We start from the raw sequence: 25,373 nt of genomic DNA on the forward strand, positions 1-25,373 counted from the left end.
GCGAGGAAGTATGTTCTTATTATTGGCTATAAAGGTTGTAATCGGGGTTTAGAAGGTGAGAAGCAAGTAATTTAAATGACGAATGAATTAAATGGCAAGTAAAAATAAATAATAACTATAAAACAACTTTTGGCAAGATAAGAGAAATTAAAAGTCCAACTTAGTTATCCTTCTCAACAATAATGAGAGTTGTATCTTAATTCCACTTGGTCAACCTTTACCGGAGCAAAGGAAAGTCAAGGGACTAATTAAATTGACCTTTGAATCCTAATTATTTCCTAAGAAAAGGTTGGGATTATTTAAGTTCAACTCAATTAGCAAGGTAACGATTATCAATTATGTTGAGTTTAATGACTGTTGAGTTACTGAATTCTTAACCAAAACCAAAAGGGGAAAAAGTAAATTGCTGAAATAATAAAAGTGTCCTTAGATGGGAAGCAATGGCAACTTAAATCAAGAGAACAATCATAAACTGAAAATACCTCAAATTATCATTAATTCAATTAGAAATTTGTAACATGGAATAATTCTTAGATCAATTTATAATAATAATCAATTCAAATGTTGGAATAAATAAACAGAAGTAATACTAAAAGAACATTAAACCTGGATCCAGAGTTACTCTTAAAACAAGAAGAAATCCTAAATCCTAAAAGAGAGAGAGAGAAGATCTCCCTCTCAACTAAATCTAAATCATTGAAAGGTGAAAATATGCGAGCTCCCTTTGAATGGAAGTATTCCCACACTTTATAACCTCTGGTCTATGCTGTCTGTACTTGGATCTGGGCCAAAAAGGGCTTCAGAATTCGCTGGGGGCGTATTCTGTAATTTTTGGTGCGTGGCCTCTGTCACACGTCCGCGTGGGTCACGCGGTCGCGTCATTCGGAGCTCTACCTTGCCACGCGGTCGCGTCAGTCATGCGACCGCGTCATGTGTATTCTGCTTAAGGCGCGCGGTCGCGTCAGTCATGCGGCCGCGTCGCTGCTGATTCGTGCTTGGCACGCAATCGCGTCATCCATGCGATCGCGTGGACACCAGTTTCTTTAAAGCTCCGTTTTGCTTCCTCCTTCCATTCTAGTATGTTTCCTTTTTCCATCCTTTTAAGTCATTCTGCCTTCAGAAAATCTGAAACTACTCAACACACTAATCACGGCATCGAATGGAAATAAAGGTAATTAAAATAATTAATTTTTAAAGCTTAGAAAACATGTTTTTCATTATATGACATAATAAGGAAGGGAAAGTAAAACTATGCAATTAATGTGAATAAGTAGGTGAAGAGTTGAATAAATCACTCTAATTAAGCACAAAAGAACTCATGAAATATGGGTTTATCACGTCGCGCATGCGTACTTCATGCGTACCCGTGAAAACCGAGTTGGCCATTCGACGCGTAAGCGTCGCCCACGTGTACGCGTGGGTGGTCTGAAAGCGAAATGATGCGGGTGGGGTGATTTTGTGCCTCTAGCACAGTTCCAGCGCGAGAGTAGCACAACTCTCGGGTCAAACACCCATTTACGCCGATTGCCATGTCCACACGTGCGCGTGCTTGATGTGTACGCGTGGATTTACCAAGTTGCAAGTGACGCGCACACGTCCTAGACGCGTACGCATGTGTCGAAGTGTGCGCAGAGCACAACAGCCACACGATTCCATCACAACTTTCTGTTCGTTGGATGGGATAGCAAAATTGGGAATCGACGCCCACGCGTGGCCTACGCGCACGCGTGGGTTGCCCCTTTTTTTATGCAGAATGCAGATGATTATGCAGAAATTATGAATGAACACTAATAAAAATAAAATAAAATAAAACTAAGAATAAAAAGAGATGATTATACCATGGTGGGTTGTCTCCCACCTAGCACTTTTAGTTAAAGTCCTTAAGTTGGACATTTGGTGAGCTCCTTATCATGGTGGCTTGTGCTTGAGCTCGTCTTGAAACTTTCACCAATGCTTTGACTTCCAATAAGCTCTAACATCTCCAAGTAAATTCCCCAAGCTTTGATGGAGTTCTTCACAAGCTTTGAGCTCCTAAAATTGATCCTCTTGTATGCCGGGATCCCAAATCTTGTTTCTACACCCGTCTTCAAGTTGATCATCATGATTCCATCTGGGTGGTTCAGCCTTGGAATTCTCATTTAAGTGCCTAAACTTCCTCCTAGACCTAATCAATTGAGAGTTATACCAACCCTTGCAATTAGGCCTTGAGCTTCCAACCATAACGAACCTAGGATGCTATTGCCAACCACTGACCATCTCCCTTTTACTCTTAAAATCGCAGATAGCTCTAAGTTGTCTGTCCGTTTCAAGCAGACCATATTCAAGTGGGAAGGTACAGTTGAGGGATAAGAATTTTACCCACTTGAATGTTGTGTTGGATAGTAATGGCTGGGGGGGAAGTATCTCCAGTGGCAGCCTTGCCAATGTATGCTTCACTCTCTTGGGCTCCTTTTTTATGACTTCTACCTCTTGACACGCTTCTGCAATAGTAACCTCTTCCTCTTCAACCATGATATGCCTTGGAGGTTGTACACCCTCCTCAACATCAAACTCAAACGTCTTAGAAGGAAGCTGTATGACTTGAGGTTCCCATGGAGGTTCCGCATCTCCTAAGTCTTCAACCACTTCCTCTTCTTTAATAATTTCAGCTTTCTCCACTTGCTCTAGTACAAAATCCAGCTCCTCCTTGATGACTTCCACCTCTTGACAACTTTCTTCAATTTCCCCTAATTCTTCAACTGCTCTTTCATCTACAAGGGTCTCTCCTACCTCCACTTTTTGGGCCTCTTCTTGCTTCTCTTGAAGTAGGTATGCGTGAAACTGATCCATTATGTCCCTAAGATGATCCCTTCTCTCTTGTTCCATGTCACTAGTATAATTGGGATCGTGTTGCTCTTGGATTGATGGATGTGGGCGCTCTTCCATGGAGGGTGGTGATGGATGGATAGAACATTATGTGGTTGAGAAGGAAGTGCACCAGAGCTTGAGGGTTGAATATTGGGAATAAAGGATGATTCCACACGACATATAAAAGCTTGGACAGAAGAGGTGAGACCGGTTAGAGCAGAGGTAAGTGTGGTCTGAAGCTCTTGTTGCCCTTGGTGAAGAACACTAAAAGTATCATCTATGGGAGCTTAGGGTGGATAGGAGGGTTCATTTGTTGGGAGAAAGGGCTCATAATAGGAAGGTGGTTCTTTTTGATAAGGATATGGAGATGGTGAATATTGAGGTGGTGGTTCTTGGCATGGTTCATATGGTTCATATGGTGGTTGGTGTGGTCTATATAGATTAGGGTCATATAGAGGAGAATGGTGGAAAGGGGCTTGTGAGTATGGTGGTTTAATGCTATGTTGAGGAGGGGGGTCATAGGCATATGGTGGGGCTTGTTGGTAACTGGTCATACCTTGGGTCAAGCTATCTGACCCGGGATGATTGGCGACAAAGCGACCGACCTCTTCAGGTCAGACTATCTGACCTCTTCCTAAAAGAGCTCGGCCAAATCGACAGGAAAGCCCAAAAAAGGGCCCAACTCAAGGAATACGACCCAGATCCAAAGGCAGCCCAAGCCTACAGAGATAAGGGCGGTTCCATTGAAGATAAGCTGACCTCGCCAAAAGATAAAGATAAGATAAGATAACTAACTTATCTTATCTAAGAAGGTCATTCCACACTATTATAAATACACTGGAGCACCCAGGTATTACTCATACTCTGATTCTACAAAAAACCTGCTTAATACCCTTGCTAACTTAAGCATCGGAGTCCCTTGCAGGTACCCCCCACCCTTCGGTGATAGAGGATCAGCAGCGCTATCAGTCCGACAAATCGGACGCACCAGCTCCAGCCGCCATCCGCTAGCTGGACACGTCAACTCCGACCAGTACAGAAGATCTCGTCCGAGATCGACCTATAGTTTCAGGTAACCATCGGAACATTGGCACCGTTGCCGGGGAACCTGGAAGTCATCCCATCACCATGGCGGACGACCATTACAACGACCATGACTCATATTTAGAGGATAGAACGCCGCACAAAAACACGGACACTACACCGAAAGACACTTCGGACCCTAACGGGGACAAAAATTCATCAAACCCGTTATAGGCGCTTTAAGATCGTTTAAAGCAACTTGAGAAAGAAGCCCAACATCAGCGAGAAGCAGGAAAGGATCTACAAAGAGAGATAAGGCGACGCGGGGAATTGAAGGATAAACTTCTAAAAATCGAAGCCGATCTCAAAGCCAAAACTACTCGATCCACCCCTGAGGACAACTCTCGCAAGGATCAAAATCCATTCACTAGGGAGATCATGAAGACTAAAATCCCAAAAGACTTCAAACTTCCAGATATGACTTTGTACAATGGCACCACAGACCCCGACCATCACCTCAGCAATTTCAGAAGTAGAATGTACCTCACCAACGCCTCAGATGCAGTTCGTTGCAAAGCTTTTCCAACAACCCTTACCAAAACTGCCATCAGATGGTTCGACAACCTACCTCCGAAATCTATCTCAAGCTTTGACGACTTAGCCAAAAAGTTCTTGGCCAGATTTTCAATCCAAAAAGATAAGGCTAAGCACGCCCCCAGTCTCTTAGGAATCAAGCAAGGAGATCGGGAAAGCCTTCGCAACTACATGGAAAGATTCAACAAAACTTGCCTAGACATACAAAGCTTACTAACAGAGGCCGCTATCATAGGCCTCATCAACGGCCTACGGCAGGGACCTTTTAGCCAATCTATATCAAAGAAATACCTCACATTTCTGGATGAGGTGCAAGAGCGGGCGGAGAAGTACATCAACATGGAAGAAAATTCTCGACTTGGAGAAGCCTCGAGATCCGATTTCACCTACCGAGATAACGATAAAGAATCCAAGAGGAAGAAAGATCGAACGAGGGAAAAAATAAAAAAGTATCATAATTACACACCTCTTCGGGTGTCCCCTGTGGATATTTACAAAGAAGTCTGTAACACAGAAAAGATATCCCCAGCTCAACCACTTAAAGGCAAAAGAAAAGGAGGAAATCAGATCGAATACTGTGAATATCATCGAGTCTGAGGACATTCCACCAATGAATGCTTCGACTTAAAAAACGTCATAGAAAAATTAGTGAGAAAAGGAAAACTAGATCGGTTTCTGGCCACCCGAGATGATGAGCAAAGAAAGAGAAGAAGGGACGAAGATGTCATACGAGCTGAGCGATCACCTCGTACACCAGAAAGACACGTCCACATGATACACGACGGATTTGCAGAAGGAGGAATCTCCAAATCATCTCGCAAAAGATATCTCAAAGAAGTATCTCATGTCGAGGGGAAGGAAGGAGAAACCGACATCCTCGCAATTACGTTCACCAAAGAAGATGCATCCGGTATCATCTCGGGACACGACGATCCCATGGTTATTACCATCATACTGGCAAACGTAAATCTCCACCGCACGCTGATAGACCAAGGGAGCTCCGCCGACATCTTATTTAAAAAAGCCTTCGACAAGCTTGGTTTAGAAAAAAAGGAGCTTAGAGCCTACCCAAACAGCCTGTTCGGACTGGGAGACACCCCAATGCAACCACTTGGTTACATCTCACTACACACAATGTTCAGAAGAGGAAACTAATCCCGAACACTCAAAATAGACTACATCGTGGTCGACGTGAGTTCAGATTACAATGCCTTAATAGGTCGGAGAACATTGAATCAACTTGGCGCAATAGTCTCAACTCCACATCTGTGCATGAAATTCCCAACTGCAGAAGGGATGGCTACAATAAAAGCAGATCAAAAGATGGTGCGCCGCTGCTATAATGAAAGTCTAAACCTCAGAGGCAGAGGAGAAGAATTCCATACAATTGAGCTTGGAGGAGTTCATAGACGAGAGGAACTCCGTTCACAACCTGAAGGTGAAGTAGAGAATGTTCAGATCGGAGACACCTCGGATAAAACAACTAATATTGGCACAATCCTAAAAGGAGATGCAAAAGAATCACTAGTAGAGTTCTTACGAGATAACGTCGACCTCTTCGCATGGAAAGCAGCGGACATGCCAGGCAGAGACCCCAAACTAATGTGCCACAAGTTGGCGGTCTATCCAGGATCTCAGCCAGTACAGCAGAGACGAAGAAAACTTGGGCCAGAACGATCCCAAGTTGTGGAGGAGTAGGTACAAGCACTACTGGAGGCAGGATTCATAAGAGAAGTCAAGTACCCACTATGGCTAGCCAACGTCGTCTTGGTGAAAAAATCAAATGAAAAATGGTGGATGTGCACCGACTACACCGATCTCAACAAAGCCTGCCCAAAAGATCCTTATCCACTACCAAGTATCGACGCCCTGGTGGATGCCTCATCAAGATATAAATACCTTTCGTTTATGGATGCATATTCTCGATACAATCAAATCCCAATGTATTCACCTGATCAGGAGAAAACCTCGTTTTTAACACCAAAAGCAAACTACTGCTACATCGTAATGCCTTTTGGTCTTAAAAACACGGGAGCTACTTATCAAAGGCTAATGAACAAAGTCTTTTCGGACCATATCGGAAAAATAATGGAAGTCTATGTGGACGATATGTTGATAAAGACACAAAGTAAAGAGACGCTATTGTCTGACTTGGCCCTGGTGTTCGACACTATAAGGAAGCATGGCATGCGACTCAATCCTGCAAAATGCACCTTTGCAGTAGAAGCAGGAAAGTTCTTGGGTTTTATGCTCACACAAAGAGGAATTGAGGCAAATCCGGATAAATGCCAGGCCATACTCAACATGAAGAGCCCAACTTGTGTCAAAGAGGTACAACAACTCAACGGAAGATTGGCAGCCTTGTCCAGATTCCTAGTAGGATCAGCGATAAGAAACCTTCCTTTCTATGCCACTCTAAGGAAAGGAAAGAACTTCGAATGGAAAATGGAGTGCGAACAAGCCTTCTAAGATTTCAAAAGATTTCTGGGGCGGCCACCCATCCTATCTCGGCCACGACAAGGGGAACCACTCATATTATACCTCGCGGTAGGGAGTCGAGCGGTAGCCTCAGCACTAGTTCGAGAAGAGGACAGTGGGCAACAACCAGTGTACTTTATCAGCAAAGCATTACAAGGATCCGAGCTGAACTACCAAAAAATAAAAAAGTTTGCCTATGCTCTTATACTAACATCTCGACGACTCCGTCTGTACTTCCAAACTCACACCATTAAGGTTCGGACCAACCAGCCCATAAAGGGGATATTGCAGAAGACAGATCTAGCAGGAAGAATCCTACAATGGGCAATTGAGTTGTCCGAGTTCGACCTTCAATACGAGGCTCGGACAGCCATTAAATCACAATATTTAGCCGACTTCATTGCAGAGTTTACAGACACCCCGGAGACCCCTAAAGAGTGGAATATATACGTGGACAACTCCTTGAATAAAACCAGAAGCGGCGCAGGTGTGATAATTGAAAGCAACCAAGGAACCCAAATTGAGCTCTCCCTCAAATTCGGGTTCCCTGCCTCAAACAACCAGGCAGAATATGAAGTACTACTAGCTGGTTTGAAGTTGGCTAGGGAAGTTGGAGCCCAAAAACTCATCATCTTCAGCGACTCACAAGTAGTAACCTCACAAATAACAGGGAGCTACCAAGCCAAGGATCCCACCATGAAAAAGTATTTGAATAAAACCAGGGAACAGCTCGGACAACTTGGGGAATATGAGATCCGCCACATACCCCACGAACAAAATGCCCAAGCTGACGCACTGTCAAAACTAGCTAGCACCAAACCAGGAGGCAACAATAGAAGCCTCATCCAGGAAATGCTACAAAGCCCGTCAATCTCGGAAGAGGAAAAAATCCTACCCATAACAGGACAGGATCAAGGATGGATGACCCCTATAATTAACTACCTCAAGACAGAAACACTCCCCACAGATGAAAAGGAGGCAAAGAAGTTAAAGCGGGAGGCACAATACTACACTATCATAAACAACACCCTATACAAAAGAGGGATTTCAATACCATTGTTAAAATGTGTGCCGACCTCCAACACAAGGAAAGTTTTAGAGGAAGTACACAGCGGCATTTGCAGCAACCATCTCAGAGCACAAGCTCTCACCAAAAAGGTACTCCGAGCGGGATTTTACTGGCCAACTCTACAAAAAGAAGTAACAGAATTTGTAAAGACATGTCTACCATGCCAGAAACATGCCAACTTTCACATCGCCCCGCCAGAAGAGCTCATCAGTGTAACTTCGCCTTGGCCATTTGCAAAATGGGGACTCGATCTTCTCGGACCCTTTCCCCAGGGATCGGGACAAGTTAAATTCCTCATAGTCGGGGTAGACTATTTCACAAAGTGGATTGAGGCAGAGCCCCTAGCCAACGCCACTGCTCAAAGGAGCCGGAAATTCCTATATAGGAATATTGTCACAAGGTTTGGGGGTCCATACTCTATCACTACAGACAATGGCACCCAATTCACAGATACAGGCTTCAGAAAGTTAGTAGCCGACTTGAACATAAAACACCAGTTCACCCCCGTCGAACATCCCCAAGCCAATGGACAAGCCGAAGCGGCCAACAAAGTCATATTGGCTGGGCTGAAACGGAGATTGCAAGATGCAAAGGGAGCTTGGGCCGAAGAACTTCCACAAGTCCTATGGGCATATCGAACAACGCCACATTTCACCACAAACAAATCACCATTTCGATTAGCGTACGGAGTGGAGGCAATGATCCCAGTGGAGGTCGAGGAAGGGTCGCCTAGAGTAGTCCACTACAATGAAGAAGCCAACTCTCAACTTCAACGAGAAGAGCTCGACCTACTTCCGAAAATCCAAGAAAGAGTTCGGATCAGGGAAGAAGCGCTAAAGCGCTGAATGGCTTCGAGATATAATCAAAAAGTATTGCCAAGAGGTTTCCCTGAAAATGATCTCATCCTAATCCGAAATGATATCGGAACAACTCGACCTGGAGAAGGAAAGCTGGCGGCAAACTGGAAAGGACCCTACTGAGTCATAGAAGTACTTGGGAAGGGCTACTACAGATTATCCGAACTCGACGGGCGAGAGTTCCCCAGATCGTGGCACGCCTGCAACTTAAGAAGGTACTATAGTTAGAAATAAAGGATACCAGCATGAGATGCACTCTTTTTCCTGAAAAGATTTTTTAATGAGGCACCATGTTGAGATCCAAAGGATAAAAAATCTATATGTACATATTTTCATTGTCTTTTAAATAAAATATATTAGACGATTCTACAAGTTTTCAAGACGCATTAATCTGAAATATTCATCGTCCGATTATAAAGCAACAGATTGGCAAAAGTGAAAAATAAAATCACTGCCCAATCACGATAAAAACCAAGAGAGATGAAAACCAAATTCATCTAAAGGTCGACTAAACGAGGATTTAATCCACTTTCTACAAATCGGCAAAGATGAAAACAGAATAATGCAAGAAGTTATCGAAAGTGATCCGGAGAAAGGACCTGACGAGGTCTTAATGGATTGCTAAATAATAACTTAAAGACTGGCCGACATTAAAAAAGTCGGACCGAGTTAACCCAAGTTATCAGCAAATCCCTGGAAAGTGGTCTGGCCAACCCTATAAAAGAGGAATTGCTATAACTTAGAAGAGATCGACATAACGAAGTCGGTCTCCTACGAAAAATAAGTTATAAAAGTAATCCCTGAAAGAGACCTGACAAAGGTCCAAGAAAGAGGATTACAAAATAACTTAGAAGAGATTGACATGACAAAGCCGGTCTCCTACAAAAAACAAGTTATAAAAGTAATCCCTAAAAGAGACCTGACAAATGTCCAAGAAAGAGGATTACAAAATAACTTAGAAGAGATTGACATGACAAAGTCGGTCTCCTACAAAAAACAAGTTATAAAAGTAATCCCTAAAAGAGACCTGACAAATGTCCAAGAAAGAGGATTACAAAATAACTTAGAAGAGATAGACATGACGAAGTCGGTCTCCTACAAAAAACAAGTTATAAAAGTAATCCCTGAAAGAGACCTGACAAGGGTCCAAGAAAGAGGATTCCAAATATAACTTGGAAAAGGACGACGCAAAGAAGTCGGTCTCTCACAAACAAGTTATAAAAGTAGTCCCTGAAAGAGACCTGACAAAGGTCTAAAAAAGAGGACTACAAAAATAACTGGAAAGAGGACTAACGTAAAGAAATCGGTTATGGATTGCTAGAAATAAATACAAGTAAGAGCGAGAAAACTGAAATACAAGTTGGATCCACACATTCACGACCTCAAAGGATCCAAGCTACAAGCAATAAGTACATAGCAATCCAAAGAGGCCGAGCAGCAAGGCTCCAGCATTCTCAAAACCTAGAAAGGTGCCAAGACAAGTGCAAACAAGCATGATATAAAATACAATATTATAACAAGCTTCGAGGTCAGGCCCAAAAGCTTGAAAGCTACTTGTTGTTTTTTCAAAATAAAAAGTTGCTAAACAATCAACCAGAAGGAGTATCAACAGTCAGCAAAATATTCATACTACAAAATAAAGAGTTTAAAAGCCCACAAACTGGGCTATCTACACAAACATCCAAGAAAAATCAGCTAAGAATAGGAGCCTTCTCGGCCGCATCAGTACGGGGAGAAGGAGGGCGAGTCTGAATCGGCACAGCATCCACGGTACCGTCATCCCGATTCAAGATCTGACTGTCCGGATCAGAAACGGAATGACAGACCTCAACTAGAGGAACAGTAGAAGTTGACACTTTGGCAGAAGGCACAGGGGGAGGTTCGACATCGTCATCATCCTGGTCATCAGGGACAATCTTACCATCCCTCACAACATTGTCCAGGCTAAAAAGAGTAAGGTCGGCCTCGGGAGCAATAATTCGAACCTGCTCCTTCAGAGCAAGGGAACTCGCCTTCTCATTCTTTAAATCCTTCTCTAGTTTGGCCACCTTCACCTCAAGCTCCTCCTTCAAGCCCTTCATCCGATCGAACTCCTGTTTTGCCTCCTCCATAAAAGCTTTGGTGGCATGGAGAGGAAGATTTTGAGCAGTTCGGTACAGGGCAGCTCCCACATGTGCCATTTTTACACTACTCCGAGTTATAAAATCCAAGTGACGAAGGAGTGATACATCATCCATAGGGAGGACACCGTAGGGCCCGATCTGCTGATCTACGAACTCGACCTCATCAAAATCAGGGGCATCAAGGTTGAAAGGCTCAATTGTTTTTTGTTTCTTGTTGGGAGGAGCACCAGAAGTAGCAGCGGAAGACTGTGGAGGGTCGGCCAGGCAAACCCGAGGAGTAGGAATCACCTTCCTCGGCCCAGGAGAACTCGGCATGGGCGGCTTCACCTGAACTTGAGAAGATCCCTCTCCCGTCGCTTTGGCCGTGATATTTTGAGCAGCTGCAGCCTTCCTTGCCTTTTTGAAGGCCTTCATGGAATCATTGTTTTTTGACATCTCTAAAAAAACAGAATCAACCACAGTAATGGGTTACAATCACAAAAGAGGAAGCAAAACTAAGAAACAAGTATAGAAATAAGTCAGACAGTACCTAAACAGTTCGAACCAGGGACGGGTCATTCAAAAACCTTTTTGTATCAAGATGGGGTGGTTCCCCCCATAAATCTTCAAGAACAATAACAAAAGCCCACTCAACCTCGTCAAGCATCTCCCATGTATAACGAGACACTCTCATATCCTTCTGCCACTCTAGAGGGAAAGTAGGCTCGTCATTCTCATCAAGAAAAAAGGGGCGGACCCCCTCAACAGCACGGACTCTAAGGAAATAATTCTTAAAGTCCTTAAAAGACTCATCATACATGGCAAAAATTTTATGACCCTGGGAAGACCTGAAAGAAACTCAGGAAGCTTTCTTTTTGGAAGAGGCACCAGGCTTGGCAGAAACAAAAAGATAAAGGAAAAGAGTTTGAGAAGGTGTTACGCCTAACTCTTGGCAAAGCAGCTGAAAGATCTTGATAAAATCCCAGGAATTTGGATGAAGCTAGGATAGAGCAATGTTACACGACCACAACAAGTCGGTCTCGAAAGCAATAAATGGAAAAGTAATGTCCAACTGGCAGAAGAAATATTCATAGGCATAGAAGAAAGGACGTTCCCCCTCGATCAAAGTAGGAAAACAAACCCTCTCGTCAGTGTCGGGCGCTACAAGCTCATAATCCCTCTCCCGGGCACTGCTACCACAAATCCTATGACGTTTCCTCAGCTCTACACAAAACTCAGCGTACACCACAGAAACACACATTAAGACAATGGAGTCCAGCAAATCAAACATCCCCTCGGGAATTTTAGAAGACATCTCTACAATGTTATTGCGAGAAGACATGAGGCCAACTAATCCTATAATAAGAAAAGAAGATTGGATTACTAAAAAACATCTCGGACGAGGGGCAAAACAACTCGACTAATATGACACAGAAGAACAAACAGAAAAGGAAAACCCCAAGACTCAAACCAAAGTCCTGGGGCATCCTTTGGAGGCAGTAACAAAGCAAGGTTTCAGGAAAAATCTACAGCTTACATCCCGGCATCTCTCAAAACAAGAAAAGAAGATTTCAAATAACAAAAAGAAAAGTCAAAACACAAAAAGTCATCAAAAGCCACTATCTTTTTACAGTCTATCAGCAAAAAGCATCGCCAACATCAAACATGCCAAGCGGAAATCATCAAAGACGCAACCCTTTTTCAGAATCAAACAAAACCATTATTCCAAAGCTTCAAAATCAAAAGCACAAACAGAAACGGTGATAACATGCAAAAGCCCTAAAAGCATCAAACAATAGGAAAGGCGAAAAGGTTCATGCAAAAAGGCGAAGAAACTCCCAGAACACACATTACAACAGCAATCAGGCACGGAAAAAGTAGAAAGATCAAAACTTTCTCCAAGCAAAATCAAAACTTTCTCAAAATCAAACATGAAAAAGTGACACAGAAAAGAGAAAGGAAGAAAAATCAAACCTGAAAAAATAGGAGAAAACCTCAAAAGAAACCTGAAGAGCAGAAGCGGCAGGCGAAAGAGCCACCCCTCCAACGGAAAAACTCGCCAAAAGTAGGAAACGGAAGGTGAAATCCAGAATCACCCCTCTTCCACAGAAAGCAGTAGCAAGCAGGCGTCGCAAGGAGAAACTATGAACTCTAGGCGAAAAACAGAAAGAGAAAAAAGTAAGGGAGGTTACGAAGAAGAGAAACCGTTTCTAAATTGCAAAAATTCAAAATAAAGCCAAGGGAAACGGGGCAATCAATACCAATTAATGAAGGAATTAAACCCTCGCATGTTCCCAAAAATAAAGCACTGATATAAAAGCGCGCGCTTTTAGAGGAAAACGTTCCACATTCAAAAAAGTTCTACAAAGAAAGGAATCGACTAAATGCTTGAGATCGGCTTCACTAGAGAAGGATCGAGGTCAAGAACTCGACCTCAAAAAAGAAGACCGAGCTCAAGCAGGGGCACTGTTCATACCTTGGGTCGAGCTATTCGACCCGGGATGATTGGCGACAAAGTGACTGACCTCTTCAGGTCAGACTATCCGACCTCTTCCTAAAAGAGCTCGGCCAAATCGACAGGAAAGCCCAAAAAAGGGCCCAACTCAAGGAATACGACCCAGATCTAAAGGCAGCCCAAGCCTACAGAGATAAGGGCGGTTCCATTGAAGATAAGCTGACCTCACCAAAAGATAAAGATAAGATAAGATAACTAACTTATCTTATTTAAGAAGGTCATTCCACACTATTATAAATACACTGGAGCACACAGGTATAACTCATACTCTGATTCTACAAAAAACCTGCTTAATACCCTTGCTAACTTAAGCATCGGAGTCCCTTGCAGGTACCCCCCACCCTTCGGTGACAGAGGATCAGCAGCGCTATCAGTCCGACAAATCGGACGTACCAGCTCCAGCCGCCATCCGCCAGCCGGACACGTCAACTCTGACCAATACAGAAGATCTCGTCCGAGATCGACCTACAGTTTCAGGTAACCCTCGGAACAGTAACTATAAAGTGGTCCACCATATCCATTGTCTTGATATGCACCTTGGAATGGCTCTTGCTCATAGTAAGTTGGAGGAGGTTGTTGCCAAGAGGGTTGATCAAATCCTTGTGGCTCCTCCCATCTCTGATTGTTCCAACCTTGATGCATGTTCTCATTACAGCTTTCATTCCCTGCAACATAATTTGAACCAAACTCATAATCAAAGGGGTGAGAATTCATAGTAACAAAAGAAAGTAAAAATAAAAACTAATAAGAAACTAATGAGAATAAACTCCTAAAACCAGAAACAACTAACATAGAAACGAAAAAGAAAATTATTCACAATATTCACAATAACCAATAATAAGGCACACGTTTGCAATTCCCCGGCAACGACGCCATTTTGACGAACAGATTTTTGCTAGTAAAGAATTCACAATAAATTCTCGTTGCTAGTATAGTTTCTAAACCAACAAAGAATCCTTTCATACAAAAACTTGTTTGTCACTAAAGCAAACCCAATAAAATTAATAACTGAAGTATTCAAACTTTGGGTCGTCTCTCAAGGAATTGCAGGGAAGTGTAATTATTATTGGTTATGGGAAAATACCTTTTTGGGTTTTTGAATTAAGGAAAAAGGAAAGTAAATTTCAAGAATTGAACTAATAGCTAATAAAGCTCTTGGCAAGGTATGAGAACTAGAAGTTCTATCCTCATTATCTTCCTCAATTGTGACAGCAATTGTCCATTGCTCCCACTTAGTCAACCTCTAACTATGAAGGTAAGTCAAGTGGATAAATCAATATGAATCCTCAAGTCCTGGTCAACTCCCAAGGAAAGACTAGAGTTAGTGGAAATCAAGTCAATTAGCAACTTTCAATTATCAATCAACAAAAGAGTTGATAACTCAAGAGTCTCCAATTACTCAACCAAGGCAAAGAATATAAAAATCTAACTTAAAACCCTCCCAAGTATTTTATCAAACACTTGGAAGGCACAACATAAAAACATAGAAAAGCAATAAGAGATAATAAAATCCAAACAACCAATTGAAAGCATCAATAACATAAATTGAAGAAAGCAATCATAAATATGAAATACCTTAAATTGTATTAAATGGAAAATCAAATCTAACATGAGAATTCATAAACCAAACTGTCAACATAAAGTAATCAACAAGGAAAATAAATAAAGTAGAATGCTAGAACAAATAAAAGTAGAAGAGAAAGAAACTAAATTAAAGGAATATTGAACTTGGAATTGAGAAGAAATAAACCTAAAACTAAGAGAAATCCTAAAACCTAGAAACTACATCTAAAACCTAAAATTATGTGAGTGAAAGTTTTGTGTGTGAATGAATTGTTGTGATTCTCCTACTCTGCAGCTTCTATTCTGTGTTTTCGAGCTTGGAATTGGGCCAAAAAGAGCCCAGAAATCACCCCATTGTTTTCTGATACGTACAGCACGTGGCTCTGTCACGCGTATGCGTCGTCCACGTATACGCGTGGATTGAACTTTCGCAAGGTCACGCATACGCGTGATCCACACGTGCGCATCACTTAACAGCATGGCAACTATGGCAAATTATATTTCATTTTGAAGCCTCGGATGTTAGCTTTCCAACGCAACTAAAATCGCCTCGTTTGGCCCTCTGTAGCTCAAGTTATGGTCGATTTAGTACGAAGAGGTCAAGCTTGACAGCTCAGCAATTCCTTCAACTTCTTGTATTCCTTCCACTTTTGCATGCTTCCTTTTCATCCTCTAAGCCATTCCTGCCCTATAAACCCTAAAATCACTTAACACACATATCTAGGCATCGAATGGTAATAAGAGAGGATTATAATTAGTAATTTAAGGCCAAAGAAGCATGTTTTCAATCATAGCACAAAATTAGGAAGGAAAATATAAAACATGCAAATTATATGAATAAGTGTGAGTTTAGTGGATAAAATCCACTCAATTAAGCACAAAATGTACCACGAAATAGTGGTGAATCACAACCCCATTTTTTTCATAAACATGAGAAAAGGCAATTATAACACAATCTTGGCAGTCATTCAGGGTAGATAGTTCAAAAACACTGAAAATTTAATGCAATGCTCAAAATTAAGCATTTTCTTCAACATTACCAATTCAACCAAACCAATATCAATGAAATCTTCATGAAAATTCTAACAAGCAAACTTCTAACAAGCTCCACAAAATCAAACAACATCAAATACAATTAGAAAAACTCACAAAATCAAACAAAGACCCTAAAACTTCATGCAAGAGATTATGTACAAGGAGGATCATACCACGGTAGGGTATCTCGCACCTAGCACTTTTCTTTAACGTCCTTAATTTGGACAGTCATGAGCTTAAGATTCTCTTCCGCTGGGTGCATCCTTAAGTAGGAACGTCTCCAACTCATTCGGTGGCTTATGACCATGATACTTCTTTACCCTGTGGCCATTCACTTTGAATGTTGCACCACGTTGAGGGTGGAATAGCTCGAGCAGACCATAGGGCTTAACTTCCTTCAGTTTAAAGGGACCATCCCACCTTGAACGGAGCTTTCTGGGTATGAATCTCTAAGTCTTGAGTTGTATAGAAGAACTTCATCACCCTCTTGGAAATCTTTCATGCGGATATGGTGATCATAGAATGCCTTAGTTTGCTCCTTATAAATCTTTGCATTCTCATAGGCCTCTATCCTAAGGCATTCGAGTTTTTCTAATTGTAATTTCCTTGTTATGCCCGCCTTGGTGAAGTCCATATTGCGTTGCTTAACCGCCCAATAGTCTTTATGTTCAATTTCAATCGGGAGGTGGCACGCCTTCCCATAGACAATTCGAAAGGGACTCATCCCTAGCGGAGTCTTGTAGGCTGTCCAATATGCCCATAATGCATCACCCAACTGAGAGCTCCGGTCTTTCCTTTGTGGATTCACTACTTTTTCCAAAATCCGCTTTATTTCTCGGTTTTACACGTCCGCTTGCCTATTAGTTTGGGGGTGGTAAGCGGTTACAACCTTGTGTAATACCCCATATTGCTTGAGTAGTACTTCTATCTTCCTGTTGCAAAAGTGAGTACCTTGGTCGCTCACGATTGCTCGTGGCGACCCATAGCGGCATACAATATTGTTTCTAATGAAAGAAACCACAACATTAGCGTCATCAAGGTGGGTGGGTATCGCTTCCACCCACTTTGATACGTAATCAACTGCCAACAAAATGTAAAAATATCCACTTGAGTTAGGAAATGGCCCCATAAAGTCTATGCCCATACATTAAAGATTTCACAAAACAACATTGGTTGTTGAGGCATTTTATCCCTTTGGGATGCATTTCTTGATTTTTTACATCGGTGACATGACACACAAAATTGGTTAGCATCCTTGAACAATGTCGGCCACCAAAATCCACAATCCAAAACATTTTTAGCCGTCCGTTGTGGGCCAAAGTGGCCACCACACTCGGATGAATGACAAGATTCAAGAATAGGTTGGAATTCGTGTTCCGGGACACATCTACGAATCACTTGGTTTACTCTCCATTTCCACAAGTGAGAGTCATCCCAAATGTAATACTTGGAATCATACCTCAACTTACTTCTTGATGTTTTGAAAAGTTAGGAGGGAAGATATTGGCAACCAAGTAATTTGCCATAGGTGCAAACCAAGGAGACCTACTCGCAATAGCATGCAAACCATCCAAAGGAAATGAGTCGTCGACCGGAAATGGGTCATACTAAAGATTTTCAAGGCGGTTCAGATGGTCCGCAACTAAACTTTGTGACCCACTTCAATCCCTAATCTCGATGTCAAACTCTTGTAAGAGCAAGATCCAACATATGAGCCTAGGTTTCAACTCATTCTTTGTCAACAAATATTTTAGGGCTGCATGATCCATAACCACTATTTTGGAGCCTAGCAAATAAGATCTAAATCTATCAAATGCATGAACAATTGCTAGGAGCTCTTTTTCCGTAGTGGTGTAATTGGATTGCGCCGCATCCAATGTCTTTGAGGAATAAGCAACAATCTAAGGGAGCTTACCATCATGCTGTGCAAGCACGGCACCTACGGCATGGTTTGACGCATCGCACATGATTTCAAACGGCTTCGTCCAATCAGGACCCCTCACAATTGGTGCCATGGTAAGAGCTCTTCTCAACTCCTCAAATGCTTCCGCACAAGAACTATCAAACTCAAAGTCTATGTCCTTTTGTAGCAGGCGTGATAACGACAATGCAATCTTACTAAAATTCTTGATGAAGTGCCTATAGATTCCTGCATGCCCCAAAAAGGAACAGACCTCCCTCACAAAAGAGGGGTGAGATAAACTGGTAATGACATCAACCTTGGCTGGGTCCACAGAAATGCCCTTATAAGAAACTATGTGTCCTAACACACCGCTCTAAGACCTTAGCCAAGTTCTCTACACAGCTATCAAAAGAAGTCACATACACACTGAAATCGTCCATAAAGACTTCCAGACAACTCTCCATAAGATCAGAAAAGACACTAGTCATACACCGCTGAAAAGTGGCGGGTGCATTGCATAACCCAAATGGCATCCTTTTGTAAGTAAAGGTGCTAAAGGGACAAGTAAAGGTGGTCTTTTCCTGATCCTTAGGAGCAATATGTATCTAGAAGTAGCCAGTAAAACCATCAAGAAAGCAGTATTGAGATTTACCTGCAAGTCAGTCCAACATCTAGTCAATGAATGACAAAGGGTAATGATCTTTTCTTGTTACGGCATTCAGCTTCCTATAATCGATGCATACCTGCCAAGCATGTTGCACCCTTGTTGTGACCACTTCACCATCATCTTTCTTGATAGCAGTGATTCCTGATTTCTTTGGAACAACTTGAACTGGGCTCACCCACTCACTATCGGAAATCGGATAAATAATACTCACATCAAGCAACCTTTTGACTTCCTTTTTCACCAAATCAAGAATGGTGGGGTTGAGGCTTCCTTGGGAGTGTTGGTGCACGAAATTGTGATCATCAATGGCGCCAACAGCTTGGTACGCACAATTGTAATCTCAACTCTTTATAACAACTCTGCACAACTAACCAGCAAGTGCACTGGGTCGTCCAAGTAATAAACCTTACGTGGGTAAGGGTCGATCCCACGGAGATTGTCGGCTTGAAGCAAGCTATGGTCATCTTGTAAATCTCAGTCAAGCAGATTCAAATGGTTATGGAGAATTGATTATTAAAAGATAAATAAAACATAAAATAAAGATAGAGATACTTATGTAATTCATTGGTGAGAATTTCAGATAAGTGTATGAAGATGCTTTGTTCCTTCTGAACCTCTGCTTTCCTATTGCCTTCTTCCAATCATTCATACTCTTTTCCATGGCAAGCTTATGCTGGGTTTCACCATTGTCAATGGCTACCTCCTTTCCTCTCAGTGAAAATGGTCCAAATGCACTGTCACCGCACGGCTAATCAGCTGTTGATTCTCGATCATGTTGGAATAGGATCCATTGATCCTTTTGCGTCTGTCACTACGCCCAACAATCGCGAGTTTGAAGCTCGTCACAGTCATCCCTTCCCAGATCCTACTCGGAATACCACAAACAAGGTTTAGACTTTTCGGATCTCAGGAATGCTACCAATTGATTTTAGCCTATACCACGAAGACTCTGATCTCATGGAATGGAAGACTCGGTTGTCAGGCGAGGCAACCATGCGTCATGAATCAGGAGGCTAAGAGATACGCACTCAAGCTATTGCAAGTAGAACAGAGGTGGTTGTCAGGCACATGTTCATAGGTGAGAATGATGATGAGTGTCACGGATCATCACATCCTTAAGGTTGAAGAACGAGTGTTTATCTTAGAGAAGAAGTAGGCTTGAATTGAATAGAAAAACAATAGTACTTTGCATTAATTTATGAGGAACAGCAGAGCTCCACACCTTAATCTATGGTGTGTAGAAATTCTACCATTGAAAATACATAAGAACAAAAGGTCTAGGCATGGCCGAATGCCCAGCCTTCCAAAGCGTGAACATACAAGTTCCTAAATAAAAAGTATGATCAAGTGTGTATAATACAATAGCAAAAGGTCCTATTTGTAGAAAACTAGTAGCCTAGGGTTTATAGAAATGAGTAAATGATGCAGAATCCACTTTCGGGCCCACTTGGTGTGTGTTTGGGCTGAGCATTGAAGCTTTTGTGCCAGTTTGGGCATTTAACTCCAGCTTTTATGCCAGTTCTGGCGTTTTGACGTCAGAATTTCTATGCTGACTTGGAACGCCGGTTTGGGCCATCAAATCTTGGGCAAAGTATGGACTATTATATATTGCTGGAAAGCCCAGGATGTCTACTTTCAAATTCAATTAATAGTGCACCAATTGAGCTTCTGTAGCTTCAGAAAAGCCACTTCGAGTGTAAGAAGGTCAGAATCCAACAGCATCTGCAGTCCTTTTTCAGCCTCTGAATAAGATTTTTGCTCAGGTCCCTCAATTTCAGCCAGAAAATACCTAAAATCACAAAAAAATACACAAACTCATAGTAAAGTCCAGAAATGTGATTTTTATTTAAAAACTAATAAAAACATAATAAAAACTAACTAAAACATACTAAAAACAATGCCAAAAAGCATATAAATTATCCGCTCATCACAACACCAAACTTAAATTGTTGCTTGTCCCCAATCAATTGAAAATCAAATAGGATAAAAAGAGTAGAATATACAATGAATTTCAAAAACATCTATGAAGATCAGTCTTAATTAGATGAGCGGGGCTATTAGCTTTTTGCTTCTGAACAGTTTTGGCATCTCACTTTATCCTTTGAAGTTCAGAATGATTGGCATCTATAGGAACTCAGAATTCAGATAGTGTTATTGATTCTCCTAGTTTAGTATGTTGATTCTTGAACACAGCTTCTTTATGAGTCTTGGCCGTGACCCTAAGCATTTTATTTTCTAGTATTACCACCGGATACATAAATGCCACAGACACATAACTGGGTGAACCTTTTCAGATTGTGACTCAGCTTTGCTAGAGTCCCCAATTAGAGGTGTCCAGAGCTCTTAAGCACACTCTTTTTGCTTTGGACCACGACTTTAACCGCTCAGTCTCAAGCCTTTCACTTGACACCTTCACGCCACAAGCACATGGTTAGGGACAGCTTGGTTTAGCCGCTTAGGCCAGGATTTTATTCCTGTGGGCCCTCCTATCTACTGATGCTCAAAGCCTTGGATCCTTTTTATTTTACCCTTGCCTTTTGGTTTAAAGGGCTATTGGTTTTTTCTGCTTGCTTTTTCTTTCTCTTTCTCTTTCTTTTTTTTTCTATTCACTGCTTTTTCTTGCTTCAAGAATCATTTTTATGATTTTTCAGATCATCAATAACATTTCTCCTTTTCCATCATTCTATCAAGAGCCAACAATTTTAACATTCATAAACAAAAAATTCAAAAATATGCACTGTTCAAGCATTCATTCAGAAGAACAAAAAGTATTGCCACCACATCAAAATAATTAAACTATTTTAAAATTCAAAATTCATGTACTTCTTTTTAATTTTGCAATTTAAAAACATTTTTCATTTAAGAAAGGTGATGGATTCATAGGACATTCATAACTTTAAGACATAGACTCTAAGACACTAATGATCATGTAATAAAGACTCAAACATAGATAAACATAAAGCATAAAAATTCGAAAAACAAAAAAATAAGGAACAAGAAAATTAAGGAACGGGTCCACCTTAGTGATGGCGACTAGTTATTCCTCTTGAAGATCTTATGGAGTGCTTGAGCTCCTCAATGTCTCTTTCTTGCCTTTGTTGCTCCTCTCTTATGACTCTTTGATCTTCTCTAATTCCATGAAGGAGGATGGAATGCTCTTGGTGCTCCACCCTTAGTTGTCCCATATTGGAACTTAATTCTCCTAGGGAGGTGTTAATTTGCTCCCAATAGTTTTGTGGAGGAAAATGCATCCCTTGAGGCATCTCAGGGATTTCATGATGAGGAATTTCCTCATGTTCTTGTCCATGAGTGGAATCTCTTGTTTGCTCCATCCTTTTATTAGTAATGGGCTCTTCCTCATCAATGAGGATGTCTTCCTCTATGTCAATTATAGCTGAATTGCAAAGGTGACAAATGAGATGAGGGAAGGCTAACCTTGCCAAAGTAGAGGACTTGTCCGCCACCTTGTAAAGTTCTAGGGATATAACCTCATGAACTTCTACATCCTCTCCAATCATGATGCTATGGATCATGAAGGCCCGGTCTATAGTAACTTCAGACCGGTTGCTAGTGAGAATGATTGAGCGTTGGATGAACTCCAACCATCCCCTAGCCACGGGCTTGAGGTCATGCCTTCTTAGTTGGACCGGATTCCCTCTTGAATCTCTTTTCCATTGAGCGCCCTCTTCACAAATGTCTATGAGGACTTGGTCCAACCTTTGATCAAAGTTGACCCTTCTAGTGTAGGGGTGTGCATCTCCTTGCATCATTGGCAAGTTGAATACCAACCTTACATTTTCTGGACTGAAATCTAAGTATTTCTCCCGAACCATTGTAACCCAATTCTTTGGATCTGGGTTCACACTTTGTTCATGGTTCTTGGTGATCCATGCATTGGCATAGAACTCTTGAACCATTAAGATTCCGACTTGTTGAATGGGGTTGGTGAGAACTTCCCAACCTCTTCTTCGAATCTCATGTCGGATCTTCGGATATTCACCCTTTTTGAGCTTGAAAGGGACCTCGGGAATCACTTTCTTCTTGGCCACAACTTCATAGAAGTGGTCTTGATGCACCCTTGAGATGAATTTCTCCATCTCCCATGACTCTGAGGTGGAAGCTTTTGCCTTCCCTTTCTTCTTTCTAGAGGTTTCTCCGGCCTTTGGTGCCATAAATGGTTATGGAAAAACAAAAAGCAACGCTTTTACCATACCAAACTTAGAAGGTTTGCTCGTCCTCGAGCAAAAGAAGAAAGAAGAGAGTAGAGGAAGAAGGAATAGAGGAGATGGAGGGGGGTAGTGTTTCGGCCAAGGGGGTGAAGTAGTGTTTAAGATGTGTGAAAATGAAGGAGTGAAGATGGGTTTATATAGGAGTGGAGAGAGGGTATGGTTTGGCCATGTATGGGTGGTTTTGGGAGGGAAAGTGTTTTGAATTTGAATGGTGAGGTAGGTGGGGTTTAGGAGGGATGGATGTGGATTGGTGAAGGGATTATGGAGAAGAGGGTAGGATTTGATAGGTGAGGAGTTTTTTGGGGAAGAGGTATTGAGGTGATTTATGAAGGGTATTTGGGGAAGAGTATTATGAAAAGGTGTGAAGAAGAGAGAGAGTGAGTTGAGGTTGGTGGGGATCCTGTGGGGTCCACAGATCCTGAGGTGTCAAGGATTTCTCATCCCTGCACCAATTAGGCGTGCAAAATGCCCTCTACTGCCAATCCTGGCATTTTTAACGCCAGGTTGCTACCCATTTCTGGCGTTTAACGCCAGTTTCTTGCCCTTTTCTGGTGTTAAACGCCCAGAATGGTTCCAGACTGGGCATTTAACGCCCATTCTGCTGCCCTTACTGGCGTTTAAACGCCAGTAGGCTTCTCCTCCAGGGTGTGCTATTTTTCATTCTATTTTTCAGTTTGTTTTTGCTTTTTCAATTGTTTTTGTGACTTCACATGATCATCAACCTATAGAAAATATAAAATAACAATGGAAAATAGAATTTTAACATAGATAAGTAAAATTGGGTTGCCACCCAACAAGCGCTTCTTTAATGTCAATAGCTTGACAGTGGGCTCTCATGGAGCCTCACAGATACTCAGAGCATGATGATGGCCTCTCAACACCAAACTTAGAGTTTGGTTGTGGCCTCCCAACACCAAACTTAGAGTTTGAATGTGGGGATTTTGTTTGACTCTGCATTGAGAGAAGCTTTTCATGCTTCCTTTCCATGGTTACAGAGGGAGATTCTTGAGCTTTAAACACAAGGGAGTCCTCATTCACTTGAAGGACCGATTCTCCTCTGTCAACATCAATCACAGCTTTTGTTGTGGCTAGGAAGGGTCTGCCAAGGATGATGGATTCATCCATACACTTCCCAGTGTCTAGGATTATGAAAGGATTGATGTTGGTTTAGAAACTATACTTGCAACGAGAATTCAATTGTGAATTCTAAACCTTCAAAAATCTAATCATCAAAATGGTGCCGTTGCTGGGGAGTTGCAATGGTGTTATGTTATTGGTTATTGTACATATGTGAATATTGTGAATAGTTTTCTTGTTTGATTTAGTAGCTAGATTTTATCTCCTTGTTTTTTGTGCCTTCTATTTTTGTTTTTGCTATCATGAATTCTCACTTTGGCTATGAGTTTGGTCCTAATTGTGTTGTAGGAAATATGAACTTCAATAATGACACTCATTATGGATGGAACCAACAAAGATGGGAGGAGCCTCAAGGAATTGATCACTCCTATTAGCAACAACCTCCGGATACTTATAGGTATAATTTCCACCCTAATGCATGTCAATTCAATGGCTATGGTGAATCTTTTTATGACAATCAATTACCACCATCATATGCCTATGATTCTTATCCTCAACATGAACCTCAACCATACTCACAAGCCTTTCCATACCAAACATCGTCTTGTGATCCATATCCATCATATGACCAATGACCCATACCATATTCTCATGACCATTATGAGCAAGAACCTTTAGAACCACCACAACCCTATCAAGATTACTACTATGAACTACCTCAATACTCACCATCTCTATGCCCGTACCAAGAAGAACCACCTTCCTACTATGAACCCTTTCTTCAAACTAATTAACCTCCCTATGCACCCCAATCCCCAATAGATGATTCTCTCACCTTGCTACTTCAAGGACAAGCGGATATGAAAAGGAACACCTTAGAGTTTGTGACTAACTTGACCAAGGTAGTGCATACTTTAGCCTACCAATGCTTGAACATTCATGGTGCTTCCATAGCCACATGTGGAGAATCACTTGAAGAGCATAGCATGAAGGAGAGATTGGAAACTTCGGTGGAAAATGAGGGATGTTATTTTGTATTGGAGCAACTAGAGGAAGCCATGATCGTTGAAGAAAAGGAAGAGGTGGTTGAAGATTTAGGAGATGTTGAAAGTCCATGGGAATGTAGCATCATGGAGCACTCTTCCAAGAAGCTTGATATTGATGTTGAGGAGGAGGTTTATCAAGAGATGGATTCAATCATGGATGAATTTCTATCTACAATTGAATCCTCTCCCATTGGACATGAAGTTGAAATTATAGAAGAATGTGCACAACCACCCACACCCTTGGTGAGCAATGAAGGAGAGAGTGAATCGGAAGAGATCTACCAAAGGGAAAAAGTTGGCATGAGGTTTATCAAAATTGAAGAATATGAAGAGGTTAATCAGGAGATGGATTCATTCATCAATGAATT

This window comes from Arachis ipaensis, chromosome B2 (assembly GCF_059453495.1).
Source record: "Arachis ipaensis isolate K30076 ecotype BB chromosome B2, ASM5945349v1, whole genome shotgun sequence".
NCBI lineage: Eukaryota > Viridiplantae > Streptophyta > Magnoliopsida > Fabales > Fabaceae > Arachis > Arachis ipaensis.